We start from the raw sequence: 24,598 nt of genomic DNA, 5'->3' as shown, positions 1-24,598 counted from the left end.
ATAAACATTGATCAGTTGCTTCCCATAAGCGCCCTGGCAGGGGATTGAACCCACAACCTAGGTATGTGCTCTGATACAAAATCAAATTCACCACCCTTTGGTGTACAGGACAGTGTTCCAACCAACTGAGCCACTTGGCCAGGGCTAAACCTTCATCTTAAGGGAGGAGACATTTTTATCCTTTTGTTTCCCTTGTTTTTGTTATTCATAAAGAAATTTTCCAGTTTCCAAGCTAGGTAAGCGAGGTAAACTAGGTAAGCGTTCTTCAAGGAAATTCATTTAATGTTTTTCCTTTTTATTATTTTCACTTTTGGCTTACATATATATGCTTCTACCAGTCAAACTGCATTGTATTAATAGTTTCTTTTAGTTTATATGCATTCAGGAATCAAAGTTTGAGTGAAAATGTTCTGTAAAAATGAATTTTTTCCTGTTCCACGTCTTTGAGGATGTAGTTTTCAGCACTTAAATAGTTTTATAGTCTAAAGCGTTTTGTATTATTTATATCATAGAGAAAGGGGTATCTTCCCTCACAGAGGGCATATGAGGGTACTATTTATATTATTTGAAATACATCTCTCAGGTTCTGTTTTAGCTATCAAATACAAGAAAAAATCAGGATGATGTCATTAGAAAATTTTGTGTTGTAGATATGATTGTTATGTGATTGTAAATATTACACACATAAAATCAGTGTACAGTCAAATGCAATAAAACCCCACTAGATATACTAGAATGCATTATGATAATCACTAATTCAAAACGCTTAGATTTTAACTAAATAACTAGCCTATGTTAAGTTGTTCTCTTCCAAGGAGCCAGAAGATGTACAGGAGCATCACAACTTTAGTTAAGATACTTTTTTCCAATACAGCACTGAGTTTGCTGAACATGTACATGAGAGCTTAGTCATTAGGGGATGAGAAATCTGCAAGTCATGGACAAGGAAATGAGTGGAGTGATCTGATGCAGATAGAACTAGTCCAGGGAAGTATGTGAAGCTAGAATGTAGGTCATAGCAGAGGATAGATATAAGGATATAGGTATAGGTATAGGTATAGGTATAGGTATAGGTATAGGTATAGGTATAGGTATAGGTATAGGTATAGGTGTAGGTGTAGGTGTAGGTGTAGGTGTAGATGTAGATGTAGATGTAGATATAGATACAAATATAGATACAGATATAGATATAGATAAGATATAATGTTGGAAATTAAACCCTTATCGGTGGTATCATTGGTAAATATGTTCTCCCATGTAGTGGGTCTTCTTGTTGTTTTGTTGATGGTTTCCTTTGCTGTACAAAAGCTTTTTATTTTGATGTAGTCCCATTTGTTTATTTTCTCTTTAGTTTCCATTGCCCTAGGAGCATTATCAGAGAAGAAATTTCTTCGGCATATGTTTGCGATTTCGCTGCCTGTGGATTCCTCTAGTATTTTTATGGTTTCCCGTCTTACGTTTAAGTCTTTTATCCATTTTGAGTTTATTTTTGTGTATGGTGTGAGTTGGTGATCTAGTTTCATCCTTTTGCATGTATCTGTTCAATTTTCCCAACACCATTTATTGAAAAGACTGTCTTGACTCCATTGTATGCTCTTGCCTCCTTTGTCGAATATTAATTGGGCATAGTGGTGTGGGTCGATTTCTGGGGTCTCTATTCTATTCCATTGATCTATATGTCTGTTCTTAACAAAAGGAAGATAAACAATCCAATCAAAAAATGGGCAACGGACATAGATAGACACTTTTCGAAAGAGGACATACAGAAGGCCGAAAGACATATGAAAACCTGCTCAAAGTCACTAATTATACGAGAGATGCAAATCAAAACGACAATGCGTTATCATCTCACACCTGTCAGAATGGCTATCATCAACAAATCAACAAACAACAAGTGTTGGAGAGGATGTGGAGAAAAAGGAACCCTTCTGCACTGCTGGTGGGAATGCAGACTGGTGCAGCCACTGTGGAGAACAGTATGGAGCTACCTCAGAAGACTAAAAATGGAACTCCCATTTGACCCAGTGATCCCACTACTAGGAATATATCCCAAGAAACCAGAAACGCCAATTAGAAAGGATATATGCACCCCTATGTTCATAGCAGCACAATTCACCATAGCTAAGATTTGGAAACAGCCTAAGTGCCCATCAGCAGATGAGTGGATTAGAAAACTGTGGTACATATACACAATGGAATACTATGCTGCGGTAAAAAAAAAAAAAGGAACTCTTGCCTTTTGCAACAGCATGGATGGAACTGGAGAGCATTATGCTAAGTGAAATAAGCCAGTCAGAGAAAGATAAATACCACATGATCTCACTCATTTGTGGATTATAGAGAACAACATAGACTGATGAAAAGGGACAGACCCAAAGACTGAGAAACAGCAATCAGGTTATCAATCCCCAGAAGGAAAGTAGGGGAGGGCGGGGGTAAGGGGAAGAGATCAACAGAAGGACTTGTATACATGTATATAAGCCAAACCAATGGACATGGACAACGGGGGGATGGGAGCATGAGTTTGTGTGTTTGGGGGGAGGTTGGGGGTTAATGGGGGGAATGAGGACACATTTGTAATACCTTAACTAATAAAAAAAAAGATATAGATATAGATAATTAGATGTGGAAATGGAAAGCTTTGCCAGTCATAGTAGGTAAATTTGAAGAAACTTGAAAAAGACACCAAAGGAAGAAGAAAAGTACAGATGATTGACTGTACTTCATTAATTTAGGTGTTTTTATTTTTAGGTTTTAATGCACCTAGTTTCATGCAAATCACACAATAATCAGCAAGTTTGGTTTTAAAAATAACTTTCTAAAGTTATGAATAATTAATAACTTAGGCTTTAAGGCATTAATAATTGGTTATTATTAATAATTTCCTTAAGTTTGCAGAACTAGGAAGTGGCTGGGCTGGAATTCTCAAGCAAGTCTGTCTGTGAGACCACTGAGGTCTTCCCTCTTGCCTCCTCCTCTAGCAGGAGGACTGTGGTTGGGGAGAACAAAAGGAACTGATGCGGTAACAGATTTGCCTGGTTACAGGCAGAGGGCAGCTGGCCATTTGGAGAAAACTAAGGGATAGAAATATGTGAGGGTTAAAAGAAGGTGACAATAAAAAATTAGTGAAAAGTCTTAAAGCCCAGAATGCTCAGTGGAAAAGGGTGTACTAGCTGGTCCTCATATTATCCGAATGCTTAGCAATTGATACCATTATGTGTACAAAGCCTCCAGTTGCCAGTTTCAGACATATGTGACATTAGTGGAATCAGACCTTTTGACTTCTCTACATTTCTAACCTAATCTACCAATCACTAGTAGTGGCCTCTGGGCATTAGATGAAAGTGACTGAATAAACGGACTCTGATTGTTCTCCCTCCAGTTCAAAACACACCCAGCTAATATCTGCTGGGCTTCTGTTGGCCATATTTTCAAGTCAAAGACAAGAACCTCCCTAAAGCTTTGCATTCATTAAGTGGATCTGAATGTCTCTCAAGAGAAGGAGTTGAAGTGTGTGGAACACACACAGTCCAGGTCACTCCAAATTGTTATTTCCTTGAGTTCATTGCAAATAAAAGTATAAAATGCCTCAAATTTAAATACTGATAGACTTTCACATGTAATGTTTAGAGGCAAAAAATGCATTATTTATATAGTTCCATTTATTTTTATTGATTTTAATAAATGGTAAATAAATTATATCATTTTTGTTAAAGAGAAGAAGGTAACCAAAAAATGCTAAAGTATTGGTAAAAATTTATAGTATCTAAGTTATTCCTCACTGTTGCAAGTTAGACACAAAGTATTTTTTTCTACTTATGTATGAATAGTACACATTCAAGTTAAATACAACACTACTAATTGAAATGTGGGAATCAGGTATGTGGTAAATACTTAAGAATGTAGAAGCTGACAATTACCATGCTATTGGTAGCACACATACTGAATGAAAGTCAGGAAGGGCTCAGAGAGATTTAGATATAAATGAGTCTCCTGATTACCTTAGTTGACAATCTAGTGATGATTATAACAAAGAAACCCATAAAAACTCAGAAGAAGAGATGAGATTTGTTTGTGATGAACAGTCAGTTCCAAAGAAAAATGTTGTCACATCTGACTCACAGAGCTCTTCCTATTGTCCATCAAATTCTTCATTATCTCTCTTCTCTCACCTACCCTCAGTCCCCCAGAAAAGATTGATAGAGTTTACAGAAAGCTTCTATGATAGTTTGTTGTCTGTCTATCTATGAATATCTCTCAGTCCCTTATACAGTTTAATAAACCCATGGCTTTATTTTTCTATTTTCTTCACTACTGATTTTCTTGGCAGAGTAAACTTGCTAGTCCTTAGTCACCAGCCTATTTTTCCCCATTTCCATTTTAATTGTTTCTATCACTTTGAAACACTTTCTGCTTAAACTCTTTAGTCACCTCCAATCACACTTGATGGACCCTCTTCGGTTTCCCACCTACTTAGTCTTGGTGCATCACTCACGCTTGACAGTTTTTTTTCTCCTTGACTTCCTTTATACCCCTGCCCTAAAGGTTGAGTGTTCTTCTGATTCGTTAACCGTCTCTTCCATGCATTCTCCCATTGCTCAAGTCATGAATATTGAGAATAGGAAGGGATCTATTTTCAGGCTTCCCACTTGGTGATTACTTGTGTTTCATGATGTTAATTGTAGCATGTATACCATAACTTACTTTACACTTCTAGTATTCAACATTCACCTGTGTTTTATTCATTCAACAAATTTGACAGTATTATTTGTTGACTGTCTCTTATGTGCCAGGCACTGTTTCCATTGAAGTAATACAACTATGACCCTTACTCCTACACACACAAAAAGGACATGGAAATTACTCAGAGAACTTAAGGTGACTTTACTTGGGCAACTAGACATTACTAAAAGAACCGCACAAGTAAATATAAAATTATATTTGTGGTGTCACAGGAGAGATATATATTGTGCTATAAATACTTAAAACTTTATCAGGGAGATTAGCAAATGCTTCCTTGAGGAAGTTAATGTTTTATTCTCCAGTTATTTGGACAAATCCTTGAAGATCATTGCATCACCTATAAATTATTTTATTTCCAGATGACCTTTGCCTTGTTTGGGAGTTCAGTTGTTGTGTCATGATAGCTGAGGTGTCCAGGAGTGTTTCAATATTTCCATCCCTCCTATAGAATCCCTACACTGTATCCTTAGTATAGGACATCAGGATACATCAGATAATATGCTACCATTATTTTGTTTAGCACCCTCAAATACTTACTATACAAGCCATACATACCAAACAAAGATGGTGTATATGTTATTGATGAACATTATTTCTCTAAATGATATAATTACATATTACTGAAAATATACTGGTATCATGATTATCTTGAATGGTCCTTCTTATTTTGTTTTCAAGTCTGTTTCAAATACCTTTTTATTACTAAGTCAACTCTGATCAACATATCTACCTAATTATAATAGATTACTGTTTCATTGATTTTAGTTGTAAACAAAAGCAGGTGTGGGAGCTTTTGATCAGAAAGAAAAATTAATGTTTAGATATCAAAACTACAGCCATTTTGCTAAGTAATAGTGTCTATGACAGCTATGACAAACAATATTTCTTTATAATGTTAGACTTTGGATAAATTTTGTGAACTTAATTAAGATGTTGAAGAAAAATGAGGAATAGTCAGGAACAATTGCCTTTTGATAAATCTGTCCATGATAAGTTATTATTAATGTATAACTTGGCTGATGAAATTTGAAGGATAGTGCCTTTTTGTAACTTAGAAAATATGCATGTGTGCGTACACACTCACTGAGATGTGTGTGCATGAATATTTATAAGTTCTCACTAAAAATATATTTTGTGAACATTTTAGGTCATAGGTAATTTTACACAGTGCTTTATCGAAAATCAATGTTCAAAACCACAAGAATTTACTGCATTCCTATTATGGGCAATATAGGAGGCCATGGTTCTCCAAGCACATTTTGTGAGAAAGAGTCTCATTATTTTTTACCACTTTGTTCAAGAAAAATTAATCCAGAGAAGGAAAATTATCTTTTCTGATTAATATGCTATGTTAGATTCTCTGTATCTACTGTTGTTTAATAGCCTTTTTATCATTTACATTTCAATCATTAGATAGGCACATACTGAGTATCCACTTCATGTTCAATTCTGAGCTATGCATTCAGGGATTATAGGACACAATTCTTGACCTTGAGGAGTTTTTCATCTGGTTGCTAAGATAAAGATCAGGCCTAAGACACAAAGAGAAACATATCAACTACTGGTATTAATGTAATGTCTCCTCTTTTGTATCCAGACATTCCTGCTCCAAGAATCTTTTATTTTTCCTTCCTCTTTTGATTATTAACTCTACTCCAGGGCAGAAAGTGTTTATTTTGGGCAATGGAAGGGAATATAGGACTTTGGTGTGAAAGAATATGAACAAAAACGTATTCAACTGTAAAACTCCATGTAGAGCCAAGATATTCCTGTAGAGGAAAATGATGTTCTTCTACCTAAAAGTTGAAAGTATTACTAGGGTAAACTGGGTTCTAATATCTAGGAAAAGTATTGTTTATTTGAGTTCTTAAGTACTTCTTGTGCCCATGTTTACCTGTGGCATCTACAATTGCAGAAAACTTTCTTCAAGATTGTGATGAACTCTGGGCATCACTAAGTATGCTTTGCCACAAACTGAGATACTACCTGGCCATTAGTAGCTAGCATGTCACTAAGGGGAAAATATTTTAATTGTTGAACTTGTACCCCTAGAGATTTATTTACAATTTGGGCATTGAGAACTTTATAAATAGCCATTCAAATATATTCAAAGAAAGCACAGGTTGTGGTGTGTGCCAGTAACTTAATAACATTTCACTTGCACTTTGGTGTCAGGGTTTTCCCCCAGTGACTTCTGATGAAGAGGTACTCCCTTAAAGGTGCAGATGTGTGCCCCAGGTCTGACAGGTGGATTAATTATTTAGGGAAGATGTACACCTGAGGAATAAATTTAGAAATTTAAGCAAAAAAAAAAAATCATTCCTGCTGCTTTGGAAAAAAGCAAATTTTGTTTTATCCCGGTAACCATTAATAACTAAGGGGGAACCTCCCTTCCCCCAATAAAAGTCTCATAGCTTTCTCCTTTCTAGGACTTTGGGGTACAAAGTGGGCCAGGAAACAGTAGTAATGTAAACACTTAGATTTGATTTTTTATTCAACAGTTTTATTATCACTTCTCAAGGAAGGAAGTAGGAAATTACTGTGTCTTCAGTGCAAATAAACTTGTCTACAAAAGGCAATGAAAGGAACAATGTATTTTGAATACATTGTGTTCAATGCTGATTACTTCCATTTTACCACTTTGACTTTATATTTCACAAAATCAGATAAAATTACCATTTTTGTAAGTCAAAATCTATCAAATATTAGAAATTTTGTGTATGGCTCAATCTAATCAAGGGGCTATGGGGCAGGTGATTATATTTATCATACATGATAGAACTTTCATGATTTGATATTTGGGGTCATAGCTACCATGACTTAATAAAGTCTTTCGAAAGCATAATAGAAGTAAAAAATGTATGGACTCACTCTGTTATTGTAAATATTCAAATTTTACAATAAATATTTTATATCAGTCAGTAGATAGATATTTTTATTGATTTACCACTTCTAATCTAAATAAGTATACTTGTTGGGCAACTATAGCTTCGAAGCAAGTTTTAGGACTCTCTGGCCTTTTCTGCAAGCAGAGCTGCCCCGCAGCCTCTGGTGAGAAATGTGCAAGCAGCTCTGCCAGCTCACGCTCCAGGCTATATTCTCTCACACTCTTGTTGCAGGAAGTCCTGGCTCAGAGGACTTTGTTGGTGACAGGAGATCTAATTCTATACATTTTTGACTAAACATATTTCTTGAGTCTTTGCCTTTTATAATATTTACTTTTTGAATAACATGCTCTTCCTTAGAGACACTTATTTGGGGCTCCGGCTCCTCAAAGAAATAAAACATGGGCAATTTCATAACTTATTAAGAAGATAAAGGAGCATATGTGACATTCATAGCTGATTATGTGGTTGACAATAAAGAAATTGTATTCCTTGGTAATCGAGAGCCATACAGGTAGTGGTTGAATATAGAATCTTGAATCAAACTGCTGATTTGAATTCTGGCTCTACAATTTACTAGCGGTGTGAACTTGCATGACTTACTTGACTGCCTTGGACCTTCTGCAAAATGAGAATGATTAAAATATCATCTTTTCACAAGGTTATTGCAGAGATTATGTGAGCTAAAATGTCTAAAGCACTTATGACATTTCCTGGTGCAGAATATGTAATTTACATGTTTGCTTTTGATGATGATGGTGATGATGGTGATGATGATGATTTTAGTTGTAGTAATTTCTAAGAAGAAAGAGGTAAGAATAAGCACTGCATGTTTGGTTAAATTGAGTACACAGATTTGGATGATTCCTTCATGGGTGCTTGTTAGGGTAGTAATCAACAATAATTTGGAAAGGTAAACGGGGTTAGATTATGACACCTTGAAAATTAGGCTAAGTTCTTAAAATGATGTGCTGTGCAGTTGGCAGCTATTTAAGGTTCTGGACTATATAAAACAATGTACAGTCTGGCAGTAGCATTGAGAGAGGGGGCCTTAGAAGCATGACACTGTGGCTTAGAATGAAGTCATGATCTAGTTGTGAGGCAAAGGGGTGGTAGTGAGGATAGAACAAAGCTAGCTATGATGGAGGGAATGAAGAGGCTAGAAAAGTAGAATATTTTAGTTGTGGGATTAGAAAGAATGATATCATCAACTGTTGGTACAGCTGGGAAAGAGAGAATGGTGATTAAATCTGGATTAGTTGGTGTTTTGTAAATGACAAAAATACTGATTACAGCATTACAGGATCCTGAATGGCTTCTGAATCTCAAAGCAAGTTTTAATTTTGTTGATTATAGTTTTGGTGATAAATACAATTTTTTCTAATTAATTGGAAATTGGCCATCTGTTCATATTATAAAAGACACCATTGCTAGACTTCTCATTAACCTGAGTGTGACATTTCATAACCGTGTTAGAAAGCAGAATTTTCCTACAATTCTTAAAATATTTTATTTTTCTTTTCACTCTAAGATTGTAATTAAGCTGTTCTAATGCTTGAATTTTTATAAGTGACCCTTCATGTAATGCCTCAATTTTATGTTTAAATCCTAAAGCAACTCTATGAAAAATAAGTACTGTTAAAGTATTTTTTCAATTGCCTATTCATTTTTCCTTACACATTTTTGTAATAGTGTTAAGCTATAATAAATATTTAAGTGCTTACTCTTGGTTCCATTATTACTTCATTCATTCCTTCATTGGGGGGAATGCTAGTAGTTATAAGATAGTAGTCTATATCAGGTAATGGTATAAGTATCAGGCAGTATAATTCAGTGGGTATGAAAAGGAAAAGAAAGAAAAGCAACACTTTAGGATCCAGATTAAAAAAAAATACCAGCTCAGATACTTGCTAGGTTTATGACTTGAGCACGTCATCTTAGACCGTGGATTCTGTATACATATGGAATTATATGGATTATATGGAATTTATGAAATTCAGATTATGTATATGCAATTTATGAGAAGCTCTGTGTATAAATGTTGCTGATTATTATGTGTTTTGCAAGGTAATGTGTTAGACATATTAAAATATGATGGATTCTAATTCTTTCTCTTATCATAAGTCCCATCTTTTATATCTCTTGGGTAATTCTATTGTCAGTTAAAAGCACCCTTTCTTAACGGTTGTCCAGCTTTATCTCTTATCCCCAATCTAGGACTCATGAAAGATGAGTTTGGAGCCCTAACTGGTTTGGCTCAGTGGATAGAGCGTCGGCCTGCGGACTGAAGGGTCCCAGGTTCGATTCAGGTCAAGGGCATGTACCTGGGTTGCGGGCACATCCCCAGTGGGAGATGTGCAGGAGGCAGCTGATCGATGTTTCTCTCTATCCCTCTCCCTTCCTCTCTGTAAAAAAAATCAATAAAATATATTTAAAAAAAGATGAGTTTGGGATTTGCATGAGTAATTCACAGCATCTGGGGAGGCCTAAGTGAGCTAAACTGGTGGCTACAGATATTGGCACCTGAGAGAGGGGAGATGTGTTAGCTCTACTGTGATAAAATCCTTAGGAATTATAACTTTGTTCTTTTCCAACTAAAATGACATAGTGCTGGATAGTTTCTTTTTTTAAAGGGAACACGGAATTTGTCACTTTCACTGCAAATGTTCTCTGTGTAAAGACCAAGCACATGCGACTCCTTTTCCCCGGGCTGAGAATACTGAGTGTGCTGCAGCCTGGCTGCTTTATTTGCTGGCCTCTGCCAAGGACGGACCAGCAGCAGCTTCTGAGCTCTCTCACCTGACTACTTTCAAGCTGCTGAAGGGAAGGGGTAGCAAATTAATGTCGCTAATGTCTCACATAGAAGGGTCTGCAAGTTTCAGAATTTAAAGTAAAAACTCAGAACAGAACATGTGTGCATAAATATCCAAATAGGAATATATTAGTGATAGATCTGGAAACTGAGGCTATATATATATGCAACATAAAGCATAAATAGGTTTATAATTCAGGATTACTTTGTTTCTCATGGAATTTTTGAATGCATTGGCTATTCTATGCTAGAGTTTATTTTCACATGATAATGGAGAGACCATGTAGAGCAATGGTTAAGGACACAGCCTCTGCAGACACACTGCCTTGATTTGAATGCATGGTTGTTTTTAAACAGCCACTTATTGGCAGTAGGACTATAGCTACCTTTTGATACTTTAGTTTTCCCATCTATAAGCTGGATAATAATCATACTTCATAGAGTTTTTATGACTAGTACATCTGTGTATATATATATATATATATATATATATATATATATATATACATATATATATATATATATATATGCACATATCCACATGTGTGTATATACATATATATCAGAATAGTGAGCACATAGTAAACACTATATATTATTTATTAAACAAGTAAAAAATCATATTTCTATCTAAAAGCATGGAGAAGGTTAAATATAGATTTTTGATGGTATTTAATGGCTTTTATACTCTTTAAATTAAGGCATGACATTTTTAAAGAATAAAACTAAAATGGCATGGCAATTCAATAACAAGGGCCAGGAATGGAACAAAACTTCTGCTCTATCACCATCCTTTTACCTTTAGCAGTCTTAACAGTAACAACTAGGAAAGCTTCCTACTAATCATGTTACCTCTGGAAGTAAATGCTAAGAATTTCTAAGAATCACAACATTTTAGAATTAGCAGAAATCTTAGACATCAAATAGTTATTTAACCTCTTTATTTTAGGGGCTCAGAGTTATGAGGCCAAAAAATAAATGACTCTCCAGGTCAGATAACTGTTCAGTTCCAGAGCTCTGTTTGCTAACTTCTAGTGTAGTACCCTTTCCATCACAGTGGCCTATGTGAAACCTACTGGTGGTGGTCCAGTGAACAGAACTTGCTTCTCCTTTGTGTCATCTTACAAGAAGCCAGATGTGTTCTGTAACACTTTATTTGGAAATGCGATCACATTTATAGGAAAGTTAAAAGAATATCACCTGGGACTCTTAAACCCCCTTTACCCAGATTCACCAGTTGTTTACATCCTGTTCCATTTGCTTGATCATTCTAGCTATACACCTGTCTGTTTATCATGCTTTTCCCCCCCTGAATTGTTTAGAGACATCTTGCCCCTTTGTAAACACTAGAGTGTGCATTTCCTAAGAACGAATACACTGTCACATAACTGCAGTTATCAGTGATCAAAATGAGAAAATTTGACACTGATACAATAATATTTTATATGCCACAGTCTATATTTAAAATTTATTAATTTTTCCAATAATTCCCTCTTTCTGTATAATTCCCTCTTTCTGTATAATCCCCCCCCCCCCGCCCCTGCTCAGGATCCAAGCCAGAGTCAATCATTGTGTTTGACTGTCATGTCTCTTTATTGTACTTTCATTTGGAATGGTCCTTTATCTTCTTTAGTCTTTTTGACCTTGAGATTTTTGAAGAATAGTTTGGGTTTGTGCAATGTTTCCTCACGATTAGGTTCAGGTTATGCATTTTTGACAGGACCACCTCAGAAGTGAAAGATAGTGTGTCCTTAGAACATGACATCAGGAGGCACATAATGACAGTTTATTCCAGCATTGATGATGTAAACTTGGATGGCATTGGATCTGCCAGGTTTCTCCACAGTAAAGTTAATTTTTACTCTTTCTAAATAGTATGTGGGGAGATATTTGGAGATTATGTAAATGTGTTTCACCCACCAAAATTTTAGCACTAGTTTTTGCATCCATTTATAATTTTTAACTTTGTTATTGCTTCCATATATTTATTAATTTGACATTCTGAAAAGAAGAGCTTCCTTGTGTCTTCTATTAGTTTAATTGCTTTTTTTTTAAATTTATTATATCAATAGAACTGATGCAGTCTTTTCTTTTATTCTTTGGTTATTACCCATACTGTCATTATTTATTCAGATTCTCAAACTGTCCCATATTTGGCCAGTGAAAACCACTTCAAACTAGCTTCTGTATCTTTTTGATATTTCCACAGGATTATTATTTCCTGACTTTCTGGAACATATTATTCTAGGATTATCTGATACTTTTCCTGACCAACCTCTGGAATCAACCTTTCATCCAAGTAGTCATGCTTCCATTTCAAAGCATATGGCACTCACAAGTCACTGTTTGGACACTAGGTGCATTTATTCACCGTTACTGGTGTGCCATTACTTCCAGGCCTCTCAGTTAACAGCATTAGTAAATGTACATCTATATTTATTTCTATGCCTATGTAGCTATCTGTTAAAAACCATGTGATCTTGGTCTAAACACATAATGTTGCAGTTAGGGAGGGTGAATAATTCTAGAGATTTAATGTTCAGTATGATCACTAGAGTTAATAATACTTATTGAATACTGGGAGCTTGCTAAGAGTAGATTTCAGGTTCTCTCATCACACATAAAAATAGTAACTATATGATAAGGTTACATATAAATTAGCTTGACTGTAGTCATCACTTCACTATGTATGTATAAAACAAATCATCATGTTATATGCCATAAGTTCATAATGATATATCTAATTCCAATCTCAAACCACAAGATGCATGCTTGTCTTCTCATTTCCATATTTGTAACTTCCTTTTCCAGTAGTGAGAAACCTGGCTTCCCATTATATTCCACATGTATATTTATTTGTTTGATTTTAAATACATGGAAGGTAATTTCAGAATTGTTAGCCAATAACAATTAGTACAAAACAAGCCTACTAAATAGAATTTGATATTTTCCAAGGTTTTTTAAGTTATTAAAACAACATAGTTTGTGTGCAAATCTCAAGTGTATAGTTTATTGGTTTAGACAAATGTCTACAAGTTGAGCAAATACCTATATATGTTGAACATAATGGAAAACCAGGTTTGTCACTATTAGAAAAGGAAGTTACAAATATGGAAACGGGAAGACAAGAATGTGTCTTGTGGTTTGAGATTGGAATTAGAGATATAGTTAATTAGTTTAGACAAACGTCTACACTCATGTAACTCATGTCCTATCAAGAGACTAGGCTTTTCCATAACCTTAGAAAGAACCCTGTGCCCCTTTCCAGTCAATATCCACCCCCTGAAGAGTAGCCATTTTTCTGATTTCTACAACCATAGACTGGTTTGCCTATTCTAGAACTTCATGTGAATGGAATCATGAAATCTATATTCTTGTATCTGGTTTATTTTACTCATCATAATAACTGTGGTGTTATGTGCATGTGTAATTTGGTTCTTGTTATTGACCCTGGAGTATTTTGCTGTATGGTTTTCTCCTAGAAGTTTTAGTTTTTAAATTTGTTCATCTATTCACTTATTGATGGGCACTGTTTGGGCTATTTCAAGTTGTAGCTAATATGAATAAAACTACTATGAGCATTTTTGTACAAATATATTTTGAAGATATGCATTCCATTTCTCTTGTTTATACATCTATGGTTGGAATTACTAAGTCATAGGCAGATATATGTTCAACTTTACAAGATATTGTCAAACCATTTATCAAAGTGGTTATACCATTTATGCTCTTACCAGCCATGTATGAAAATTCTGGTTGCTCCATTTTCTCACCAACATTTGGTGTTTTCCGTCTGTTTTTAATTTTAACCATTCACATGTTTATGTTATTACATCTCATTGGATCTTAATAATATACATTTCTCTGATGTATAACGATGCTGGGACTTTTTCATGAGAACTGGTCATTTGCATATCTTCCTTTGTGAAGTGTCTATATGATTTTTTTCTATATTCTAAATTGTTTCTTTTGTCTTTGTATTATTGAGTCATAGGAAGCACTTACATATTATGGATGTAATTCTTTTGGCAGATATGTGCTTTGCAAATATTTTCTGACAGTGTCTGGCTTGCCCATTCACTTGAAATAAATGGAAGGTAATTTTTAATGATGTCTTTTGATGAACAGATTTCTACTTTTAATAAAGTCTAATTTATAAATTTTTATAGTTATTACTTTTTGTATCCTTTTTATTTTATTTTATTTTTTAAATGTATTTTTATTGATTTCAGAGTGGAAGGGAGAGGGAGAGAGAGAGAAACATCAATGATGAGAGAGAATTATTGATTGGCTGCCTCCTGCACGCCCCCTACTGGGGATCAAGCCCACAACCCAGGCATACGCCCTTGACCAGAATCGAACCTGCGACCCTTCAGTCCGCAGGTTGATGCTCTATCTACTGAGCCAAGCCAGCTAGGGCCTTTGTATCCTTTTTAAAGAATCACTTTCTTCCCTGAGGTTGTGAATTTGTTTTCCTATGTCTTCTTTTAGAAGTTTTAGCTTTTAAATTTAGGTTTAATATTCATCTTGAATTAATTTTTGTGTTTGATGAAAAGTAGGGTAAGCTCTTTGTGTTGTAAGCCTAGAGTTCTATTATTTTAAAGAAAACTTTTTCAGAAATATTTTTAAGTGTTTGTATTTTATTTTATTTTATGTATCAAGATTCTTTAGGGTATTAAGTAACTCAAACAAGATTAAGCAAGCAGGAATTTATTTGTTCACTTTGCTGGGAACAATAAGATATCTCACAGGATCCAAGGAAGGTACACACAGGCCAGGACTTCAGGAATTAGACCTAGGATGGATATTCCAGAGCTCTCTCCTTTCTTCTCTCACATCTGCTTGTCTCGGAAGAGCCTCATTTTGCAGACTGCTTTCCTCTACTGGGTAGGGGAGATGACCGCTTTCAGCCTCAGATGCTCATCCATCATGTGTCTCTATAGCTGACCTAAGAAAGGCCCCCACTTGGTACTGCTTCAGTCCCATGTCCACTCCCTGGGCTGGTCACTGTTGCTAGGCGGCTCAGGACCTATGGGTGATCCACATTCTGGCAGTGGAGAGTGCGACCAAGGGAAACAACATGGCACAAAAGAGTGTTTCCCAAAGATAGGCTTCTGGACATGCCGAAATCATATGTCCCACCAAGCTTCACATCTTTAAAAATGTCTTTTTATGTATGGTATTTTTTATCTTTCATTGAACTGCTGAGTAAATATATTCAAGTACATGAAAGCTAGGTTTTTGTTTAGTTTATCTAAAACTAAGTGTGTATTAATTAGATATTTTTTTAAAATATATTTTATTGATTTTTTACAGAGAGGAAGGGAGAGAGATAGAGAGCTAGAAACATCGATGAGAGAGAAACATCGATCAGCTGCCTCCTGCACATCTCCTACTGGGGATGTGCCTGCAACCCAGGTACATGCCCTTGACCAGAATCGAACCTGGGACCTTTCAGTCCGCAGGCCGATGCTCTATCCACTGAGCCAAACCGGTTTCGGCTAATTAGATATTTTGAAGAACTATAATATGTTCAAATTATATGAGAATAATGGCACCTCCTAAAGATCAAAGTTTAATACATCAAAGTGCATGATAATGGGAATGATGCTGAATAAAGGGGAATTGCAGTCAGATTTTGCAGTTATTTTGACATGTCCCCACTTACCTTAAATTCTAATGAAAGAATTGTATTGTCAGTATTTCAATATAATAAACCAGTGGGAGATCAACTGTGGTTCAGTGATTAGGACAAGATTTATATACCTAGAGTGAAAAGTGATTTTCCAGAACTTATAAAAGAAGGCTGATGATGTTCAACCTGTAGGATTAATTGATAAAGAAGAAGTCCTTATTGGAAATCATTAAATACCTTACAGCTTGCATTTGAGGGAAAAAGTCTGAGAGTTTATTGTAGATGAATGACTATCTCAGCCACAGTTACCTACTTGTAAAGTATTTTCTTTGAAGTGTGGTTGAATAGAAAGCTGGCTCCATAGATAGCCTTGAAATGATAATGTAATCGACAACATATCTGATCTTCTGGGGTTGGACTCATTAAAGGAATCTGACATTAAAAGTAATATTTAAGGAAGGCGGGGGTTGAGTGGTGGGTGGGAGATTAATGAGGAACTTATGTGCATATGTGCATAGCCATGGACACAGACATGATGAAAACCTGGGAGGGCTGGTGCAGGGTGGGGGGGTCAATGGGAAAACAGAAGGGGGGGCATCTGTAATACGTTCAACAATAAAGGTAACTTGACAAAAAAGTATTTCAGACAAGTTTTTTAAAATCTTTATTGTTGAGCGTATTACAGATAGCTCCTCCTTTTCCCCCCTTGCCTTCCACCCCTGGTTCCTGCCCTGCCCCAAGCCTTCACCACCCTATTGTCTGCATTTTTATCTCAGCTTAAAAATGTGACCGTGAGGGGACAGAGATGGAGAAATTCTGTAAGTGACAGGCCCGGAGGTTATTTCTCTCCTGTGAGCAGAGGACCCAGCTGATCAGGTTCTCCCCACCTGAGCCGGACTGTCTTTCTCAGCTTTCCACTTGTTCAGCTTTGCAACCCTCCCTCCCCTTTTACACACTCCTCCCACTGTGCGCAAAAGCTCTCCTTCATTGCTGCCCTTGTTTCCCCATCCTTTGGGTATTATAATCCCATTACTCTTCAGATTTAGGTGTGGAAAACCTCTTTTCTTTGTTTCTTGAGACAGCTTTACAAAACAAAATTTTGAACTATGACTAAGGGGATGGGAGGGACACACAAAAGCTGAAAAGTTGAGATGTTTATAAAATCAGGTTTCTGATCTTATTTTTAAGGGTCTAGTAATAGATTGGACTAATTAAAATAAAATAAGGGATATCCAACTCCTATCTCCTTTTCTCTGCTTCAAATCTGTTTTCTTTGTGATGCAATGACTGTTGCCTTCTTTGAGCTCTCAGCAAACTATTAGTTCTTCTTTAAAAGGAGATGACTTTTTTGCTCAGATACCCAAATTGGAATAATACAGAGAAGATTAGCATGGCCCCTATACAAGGATGACAGGCAAATTCATGAAGCACTTCATATTTTTATGTAATGTAGAGCATGGTGACTGTAGGTAATAATACTGCATTGCATATTTAAAAGTAGCTAGGAAAGTAAATTTGATAGTTCTCATCATAAGAAAAAAATCTGTAGCTGTGTATGGTGCCAAATTTTAACTGGACTTACTGTGATGATCATTTTGCAATACAGCCATGCACACATAATGACACTTTAGTCAAGAATGAATCTGATGGATGGTGGTCCCATCCTATCTAATAAAAGGGTAATATTCAAATTAACCGTCATTCCATCATAAAGATGGAGGCACACATAGCCACAAAATGGCAGCACCCAGTCCTCTCAGCTCCCCCGGAGTCCCCCATTCCAGGGGCGGGGGGGGGTGGCGGGGGGGGGCGGCCACTGAGAGTGGGCAGCCTGAGCGGCCTGGCAGAATGCTTGCTTCATCACCATGGTGATGAGGCAAGCGTTTCACCTCGGCCGTGGAGGGCCTCTGGGCAGCGGGCACAGAGCAGCTGGAGAGAGGGGGAGAGCAGCCCTGGGGATGAAGCAAGCATTCTGTGCCTGGCCATGGATGGGCCTCTGGGCTGTGGAGAGCCTCTGGGCAGTGGGTGTGGAACGGCCAGGCCCCACAAAGAGCTACTGGTGCACGGATTCGTGCGCAGGGCTACTAGTAAGATTATAATAGAACTGAGAAATTACTATTACAGTGATGGCATCACCATCATAATATTATACCACAATGCATTACACACATGTTTGTGGTGATACTGGTGAGAAACCTACTGTAATGCCAGTCATATAAAAGTATAGCACACATAATTATGCACGGTACATAATACTTGACAATGATAACAACTATGTTACTGGCTTCTGTATTTTCTATACTATACTTTTATCATTATTTTAGAGTGCACTCTCTACTAATTGTAAAAAAGTATGCTGTGTCGTGCTGGCAGTAACCTCATACATCTTATGTTCCCATTTTTCTTGATTGCTTCATTTTTTTCTTGTGCTTGGTTTCATCTTGTGTAGTTTTGTACAGTAACATGCTGTGCAGGTTTGTAATCCAGTAGCAATAGGCTATACCAGGAAGCCAGGTGTGAACTAGGCTCTACCATCTAGGTTTGTGTAAGTGTACCCTATGATGTTCGTGCAAACACAAAATGCCCGATGATTCATTTCTCAGAATGTATCCCTGTTGTTATTTGGTGAATAACTGCATATATAAATGTGTAATCATTACACTGTAATGGTTATACATTTGTATGTGTAATGTTATGTCAATTTTACCTCAATTTAAGAAAGAAAGAAAAAAGAGCTGATTTTCTCTTCTTTCCCCATTACAAATGGTATTCTCTCTTAGGAAGTACATGAGTTTCTACTTTATATTAGTTCTTGGTTTGTTTATACAATTGAAGTAACAAACTGTATCCCTCTCCTTTTCCTACGTGATTGATGTGACTGTTTAGAGTTGCAGTATTGAGACAGCATCTGGGAGTGTATTTAGGTTCTGCAGGAAAAGAACTGTGATTAATTAACAATGTCTGACAGGAGCTTGCAGATCAGCAGTACTATCCATGTGTCTACCAGTTCTCTCTGCATCCTATCAATGGTAAAGTGTTTTGATTTGATTTTTGTTCCTACTCAGGTTGTCAGCATTGGGAACTCCAGTAGTTCTCTTTTTTACTCCTGCGTCTCATAGTGATGTGGTGGTGGGGAACCTATCAGTATATATTAAAATACTTTTCTCCTTATTGAATGAAAATCTTCTTAAGAGGGAGAAGATCCTCCTTATAAAGTATGAGGCATTTTATGTACAACAAAAACAAAGTAAATGCATAAAAGAAGTTTTCTTTTAGATAACTAATCCCAGTAAGTCATTCTGATTTCTTACCAAATGAATATGGAAAATATTGAAGCTTAAAATATAAAATGTGAATTGGCATTCCTGATTCACCCCAACATACACATAATTTTCTATTCCCTGATGTTTTGGACAATATAGTTTCAAATGAATCAAGCAACAGGATATTTAGTGTTTCCTCAGGAAAATAACTGCACATTTATAAGAATTATTACTGTTAACGTTCCCCCAGGTGTGCTCTTCTCGTGACTGCTTTAAACTGTACTTTACTCAATTCCTCTGTTCTCTTCACACTTAATCTCTTTAGGTTTAGAAAAATAGTTTATTTTTAACTCAAATTATGAGTAAGGCTAGCATCATCAGTGAGACAGAAACTCAGTAGTTTCTGAATTTCAATTTAGTTTTCATCTGCTAAAAGCTGAAAGGATTAGGTTAAGGTGTTAGAATTTGGACTGAAGTACTTTCATTGCTGTCTAATTATAAAATATTTAGGACTTTTTGCACTGTACTTTGGGAACCTTCAGGCTTCTGGGGTCAATTCTAGTAGGCCCCAAAGACTGACTAATGTATTTTTCCCTTCCTTCCTTCCTTCCTTCCTTCCTTCCTTCCTTCCTTCCTTCCTTCCTTCCTTCCTTCCTTCCTTCCTTCTTTCCCTCATTCACAATTATTCAACAAACCTTTGTGTATTCAATATATCCTGGTTAGTTTGGGGGGTTCCAGGGAGCACTTATCATCAATAAATTATGGTATAGAAAACTGTAAAGTAATAAGCATATGGCCAGATGATAAAGATGATGTCCGTAATGATAATGTTCTCATGGAAGGGGAATGTCTAGGTAGGGGATAGCAGTGGCACTAGAGAAGCTTTTGTATAGGAGCTGAAGGATAAATAAAAAATCTGTGGTAAATGTATACAATGGAATGTTACTTGCCCATAAAAAGAATGAAATCTTACCATTTGCTACAGCAGGGCTAGACCTAGAGGATATTATGCTGAGTGAAATAAGCCAGTCAAAGACAAATACCATATGATTTCACTTATATGTGGAATATAAAAATCAGAATAAACAGAAAAAATTTAAACAGACTCATAGATACAGAGACCAGAGTGATGATAGCAGGAGGGAAGAGGGATTGGAAGGCCCAGTAAAAAATGTGAAGAGATTAAGAATTATAAATTCATAGTCACTAAATTGTCAGGGATGTAAAGCCCAGTATAGGGAATATAGTCAATAATATTACAATAACTATGTATGGTGCCGGCTGGGTACTTGAAATATCAGAGGGAACACTTTGTAGAGTATATGATTGCCTACCTACTATGCTGTACATCTGAAACAATTACAAAATAATATTGAATGTAAAATGTAATTGAAAAATAAAATTAAAAAAGTAAATATAAAAGGAATGAACTTTAAAAAAAAAAGTTAACCATGAAATCCTGCCAGTGAGAGCAACCAACCATGTGAGGCAGCCCAAGGTGCTTCAAGAAATACAATTGCATCCTGAAAACAGATTTAAGCTCCTGGAACTGGTCTTGCAGCTAAGACAATTTCCACCGGAGCCTCTGCAATATCAGACCTAGAGTGCTTATGCCCTGTAGGCACCGCGGTTCGATTCATTCTTCAAATGAAAAGGTGATATGGTCGAGAGTGAGGACAGAAAGTGAACTGTTCTTCACTTACCAGCTTTTTTTAGGTAGCAGTTACCTTACAACAAGCTTCTAAGACTTGGTTCTTTTAATTTTTTCTTATACATCTCTTCTGTAGATGTGCATTGCCATCATCTATTCTGGCTGCCATAACATAGGGCATATGGACTGGGTGGCATAAATGACAAGCACGTTTTTGCTTACAGTTCTGGAGGCTGGAGGTTTAGATTGAGGGGCCAGCAGGTCAGGCTCTGGTGAGGATCTTTGTGGCTTGCAGGGAGCACCTTTCCCCTGTGTGCTCACACAGCTGTCCCTCGGCGCCTGCCGGAGGAAAGGGAGCGGGGCAGAGAGAGAGAAAGCCAGATCAAGCCTGAAATTATTTGAATATTTAGAATATTAAGTTCTAAATTAGGTAAATAATTGTGGTTATTGAAGAAATGTCCTGGGAAATAATAAGAATAAATCTATACATTCATGGGTTTTGACTGTAATATACCACAATCAGATTTTTCCGTGAACATTGAGTGGCAAAGCTCTTTTATGTTGTTTCCTTCCTCAAAGGATGTGGGATCTGCAGGAATATACATACATGTCTTCCAGTGGCCTGGAACTGAGTTTTGGAAAAATGAGAAAAGAATCTCAACAAATGTTTTGCCTTTTAAGAATTTTCTGCCTTAGGGAGAAAACACACACAGTGAATATATACTCACCCCCACCACACACACACATACCCACATGTAAGCAGGCACATGTACACACATGTAAACATATGTATGCACATATGCACACATTATCTCATTCCTTCTTTATGTTTTGCTTTATGAACCATTGCCCATAGAAAGGATATATGCTAGCACTGAGATGTACAGGGCAATAAAATGTACAAACCTGCCTGACAAGCCAGCATGTTAGCAACAGCTACAAGACAAAGTTGTGTGGTTTTTTTTTTTAAATAAGATAAATATTGACTTTCGTGAACAGTGCAATCACATTCATTTTACAAAGGAGTTAGGTTCTAATGTCAACAAAAGGCAACAATTGGATCTGAACAGAATTACACTTGGAAGTTACATCCATCTCTCACAAATTGCAGTATTTTATCAAACCTGCCAGTTTTATTTTTGTTTTCTCCCAGAGCGATAGAACAGATCACTGTTCTTTCTCTCAGCAACTGGAGTAGTTTGTGTTGAAGGGCCTCGCCATGTGAAATCATGTGAACTCCAAAACTCCGGGGTCACACGTGCACAGTGACACACCCCACGGGGGCCCAGGGAACGGACACTGGCTGTAAGTACACGCCTCCCCCCCATGGGAGCATGTGTTCACTGAGTGTAGTGGAGGCGTTAACGGTGAAACTGCTTATGCTCTAAGTTCTCTCTCTCCCTTCTCCTTCTACCTAGCTCCCTCCTCCTTTTTTTTTTTTTCACTTTCAATTTTATTTTGTGTTGATCTCAGGTGTACAGCTGAGGAGTTACAGTCACATACTTTACACAGCATTCCCTTCGATGTTTCCAGTACCGCAACTGGCACCGTACATAATAGTTATCACAGTATTATTGACTATATTCCCTACGCTGCACTTTACATCCCTGTGACTATTTTGTAACTACCCATTTGTACTTCTTAACCCCTTTACCTTTTCACCTACTCCCCCAACCCTCCTCCTTTCTGGCAGACACCAGTCCACTCTGTGTTTATGAGTCTATTTCAATTTTGTTTATTTTGTTCTATAGATTCCACATATAAGTGAAATCATATGGGATTTGTCTTTCTCTGACCGCCTCTCGAGCCCCCTTCTTCTTTGTCAGACTCTTGTGTTTGCTAAACATGTGTAGTCCCATAGACGAATCCAAACACACTGCAACTCTATGGCATATGGCATTCTATTTTTATACATCTTTGATTACATGCATGTTTATATATTCTCTCTTGAAGTCACAAATATAAATACCTATGTGTGTGGCTGTTGGGCTTTTAGAAAAATTCTGTTAGGAGCAGGAATTTCATCTCAGGTGGCACCATGTGATACTGTTGTGTTCCTAGACCACCTGGATGTAAAAAAAGAACCATACACATAGATGTGCAAATCAGTTTCCACACCTGGAAGATAATTCAAAGGTATAAACCCATCAAATGATGGTAACTTTCTAAGCCCTGGTATGGTGCAGTAGCCATCATTAAGGCTCTTTTCTAAGATTGATATGAAGACATAACTTTTCAATTATTTTTTGTTAGTTTAGAGTAAAAAATTATGTTATTGTTATATTGCCTTTGTTAGGTTGATATGTTAAACACCTTAGTTGATAGTTCTATTCTGTAATCTCAGGTACCACTTCCTGAACACAGTGAAAGTCCTTTCCCAGAGGAGATTGAGTTAGGTTATTCTCTGAGAAGCTGAATGAATATACTATACTTTTCTTCATGCTTAACCACAATTGATTGTGTGCATATCCTACAAGGCTAACACGTGTAAATTTTGAAGGTTATATTTCTTCATAAATGACTGTTTCAAGTTCATTTAAGTTTGAAGATTTTGACATTGTGTTTAAGAACAGTTTTGATGCTAAAGTCTCCTATGTCAGAGGAAAACAAATCAAGTTCTTAGACTATACAATCTTCTTTAAGAAATTCAATGCAATGTAAAAACTCTCCAAAATATTCTTGTATGAATTCTACTGTGGTTGTTACATTGCTTCATTCACCAAGTTTACATTGTTTACTGAACACCAAGTGAGCACTCTTAAAGGTACTGGGTAAACTGCAGTGAGGAAAAGCAAGTCCTTGGCCTTCTGAAGCTTATGATCTCCTGGAGGGGTGATTAGCCATAAACAGCTAAAGAAATACCAACTTAAAGAAGTGCCAGGAAGACAGGACGGAGTTCAGTTAGAGAATAACAAGAGGGTAAGTAACTCACTGGGTGATTAGTAAAGCCTTGCTGGGAGGAGGTAGTTTTAGGATGAGACTTAGAGAAGGAGAAAGAGTCAGCGTTTAAAGAGCACAGGGCAGAGTAGCTCAGGCAGAGATCAGCAGGTATCAATCATCAAGGCATAAAGGACTTGGGTGTTTCCAGAACTGGTAGTAAGCTGGTGTGGTTGCTTGCATCAGGGGTTTTAAGTGTGTGTGTGTGTGTGTGTGTGTGTGTGTGTGTGTGTTGGAATGGGGGGATTGAAGAGTAGATGGCATGAGATGAGGTTAGATCAATAAATAGGTACCTCGACCTAGCTGCTTTGGCTCAGTGGATAGAGCATCCGCCTGCAGACTGAAGGGTCCCAGTTTGATTTCGGTTGGGGACACATGCCCGGGTTGTAGGTTCGATCCCCAGTGTGGGGCATGCAGGAGGCAGCTGGTCAATGATTCTCTCTCATCATTGATGTTTCTATCTCTCTCTCTCCCTCTCCCTTCCTCTCTGGAATCAAGAAAAATATAAATATAAATAAATAAATAAATAAATAAATAAATAAATAAATAGGTGCCACATGATTCCTGATGTATAGGCCATGGTAAGGCTCCAGATTTTAAAAGAAGCATAACTAGTGCCCATCAAATTTTAAGGGTAGAGAATCATTATCTGACTTAATTTTTTAAAAGCTC

At 36.7% G+C, this 24,598-nt stretch overlaps 1 protein-coding gene and 1 non-coding gene across 4 annotated transcripts in view; both read left to right on the top strand.

Moving 5' to 3' along the window:
- The window catches only part of ARHGAP24 (Rho GTPase activating protein 24), a 542,367-nt gene that overhangs the window by 116,138 nt on the left and 401,631 nt on the right, over positions 1–24,598 (top strand). The window contains exon 1 of one of the 3 annotated variants that reach the window (XM_059666157.1): positions 23,107–23,125. The exons of the other annotated variants lie outside the window; for them this stretch is intronic. The gene's annotated coding sequence lies outside the window, so the exon portion shown is untranslated. Of the gene's footprint in view, positions 1–23,106; positions 23,126–24,598 lie in introns of those variants that run through there. 3 annotated transcript variants of the gene reach the window in all.
- Positions 17,414–17,517, top strand: LOC132223876 (U6 spliceosomal RNA). The gene has a single exon (XR_009450544.1). It is a non-coding gene; the product is annotated as a U6 spliceosomal RNA (small nuclear RNA).

The sequence above is a fragment of the Myotis daubentonii genome, chromosome 1 (assembly GCF_963259705.1).
Source record: "Myotis daubentonii chromosome 1, mMyoDau2.1, whole genome shotgun sequence".
In the NCBI taxonomy this organism is placed as follows: domain Eukaryota; kingdom Metazoa; phylum Chordata; class Mammalia; order Chiroptera; family Vespertilionidae; genus Myotis; species Myotis daubentonii.
This window is presented reverse-complemented; position numbering and strand designations above follow the sequence as displayed.